The sequence below is a fragment of the Armigeres subalbatus genome, unplaced genomic scaffold (genome assembly GCF_024139115.2).
Source record: "Armigeres subalbatus isolate Guangzhou_Male unplaced genomic scaffold, GZ_Asu_2 Contig256, whole genome shotgun sequence".
Taxonomy (NCBI): Eukaryota; Metazoa; Arthropoda; class Insecta; order Diptera; family Culicidae; genus Armigeres; species Armigeres subalbatus.
The window spans coordinates 1-2034 of NW_026942994.1; the positions used below are offsets into that span (position 1 = coordinate 1).

General features: G+C 41.2%; 1 long non-coding RNA gene across 1 annotated transcript; it reads right to left on the reverse strand.

The window, feature by feature from the left end:
* Nucleotides 1-779: 779 nt before the first annotated feature.
* On the reverse strand, nt 780-2034 carry LOC134203847 (uncharacterized). The gene is made up of 4 exons (XR_009977719.1): nt 1890-2034; nt 1484-1827; nt 1324-1419; nt 780-1238 (listed from the first exon to the last, which is right to left on the reverse strand). It is a non-coding gene; the product is annotated as an uncharacterized LOC134203847 (long non-coding RNA).

Genomic DNA, 2034 nt, shown 5'->3' on the forward strand with positions numbered 1-2034 from the left:
TTTGCTGCTGCGTGATAGTCGAGCCGTCGGTTCGCGGTCAGCATTTGCATGAGATTTTTTGTTTTGGTTCGTTGCGCAGCGCAGAACAGAACACAAATCGAGTTTAATTGCTTGCAATGGTGCAAAGCCTAGAAAAGAATGCTAGCCGTTTGGTACTAATTCATTAGTTCTAGTCTCTAAGAAACGACCAAGGAATAATGAAATAATCATTTTACCACCTAAAAGCAGTCATACGTCGTGAAATGAGCCAGTACAGAAACATTAATTATAGGGAGAGAAAATAATAAAATCATGTGCTGACTGTCGTCTGCGCTTGGTACGAATAATGCAAGCTTTCCTGCTGGCTGCTGCGTGGTTTTGTTTTTCTGCTGACTGCGTGGCAGAATGAATGATAAAAAGAAATGTCAACCGTTCTCGTCCTGAACACAAGTGACTATTTGGAAGAATGGCTCCATGTATATACCGAATCCCAAGACCGAAATAATTTTGTGGTAGCACGGTAGCAGCATCAACACAATTGCAGAATATGTATCAGATCCGAATGGTGAATCACATGTCGACAGCAGCAGGTCTCGGGTCACGGAAGCGACGACAATCATCGAACCACAGTTTGACGGAATGCAATTCCGGAGCCTCAGGAACATACAGACATCAAACGCACCAGACACAGAACGGAGGAAAATATCGGTAAAACCAATATGAGAATTCTGATTATTCGCCGTAATTTTAAAGAATAAAATTTTAACTGAATAACCTACCCTTTAAATCCAAATCTTCGATTGTATTCCAGCAGCAGCATCGGCTAGGGAATTAACTCTTGATACGAGAATAACAGCACTCCGTTTTGCTCCCACGTGCTTGTTTCCGTTGCAAACCTTCATTCTTGAACAAATCCGTGTCTGTCTCCTCCTTCGATAAATCCATCCAATCTTGGATATAATCCGGAACTCACCGATCGCTGTTGATGTCGCACGCGGTTTTTTTTCTCTTAGCCTGCTCTTAACTCAACGGGAATCCGGCTGATTAGCTCCATCGAAATTATATCTTAGGGTTTTTCAAACGCTTAGTAGATTATTTTCTCCTTGTAATTTTTCCCTCGATTTTTCCGCACCGCATTGAAGTTGTTCCAGCAAAAATCGTTAAAGATATTGATGACCCTTTGCTTCCGACTTATTTACTCTTGCGATTGTATTACGCTGATTGAAATCCGGCGGCGTCTTGTTTCAAGAATACTGCACCTGTGAACGACGAGAATGAAAAAAAATGTTATGCTTCGCTGAAATAAAGAGTCCAAAAACAATTTCCAGTAAAAAAAATACTCACCCGAATGAACGCCGGATTAGCTTCCTGTGCAAATTATGGCATGCTCCTAAGATCCAGTCATGTTGGGCCCCGGTCCGAACAGTTTTTGCTCGGAGTCTAAAAAACAAAAGTCGTCGATCATTAAACAATGTTTTGAATAATGGGATTAGTTTGGAAATACCATACGAAATGCGTTCAATCCATGTCACAGCTGGTCAGCTGGTGATGCTCCTCCGAAAAGCAACATTATATTTGGGGTGGGTTATGTCAGTTCGATGTTGACCAACTGCGACAATCACTCGGCCAATTGGTAGCTCCAGAACCAGCACGAAGTGTTTAGTACGGAAGACTTTTCCGTACTTTTCACTGCCTCGATGGTTACATGGGATCCTATAGCATATAGAATTTTCTAAAGAACACATCCCAAGCCTTCTTCCCAAAGCGGTTGGGAAACGATCCCAAAGTCACATCCGGCTTTCGCATGATGCTAAAAAGGTTGACTGTGGTGCAGCCTAGTTCGTTTACCTAAATAGCAAGAAGAATTACATTAAAATACTTCATCGCTGCGGATTAATTTAATTACTTACCAGGTTTTTTCTTACTCAGTCCGGGTTTTTCAGAGAACAAACTTGATATTCGGGTGATGTTAAGGTTCAGAAAAACATTTTGTTTATGTTTTTTATTTCATCCAAATATGAGTAAACGAACTTACCCATATTTGAGTAACGCCAC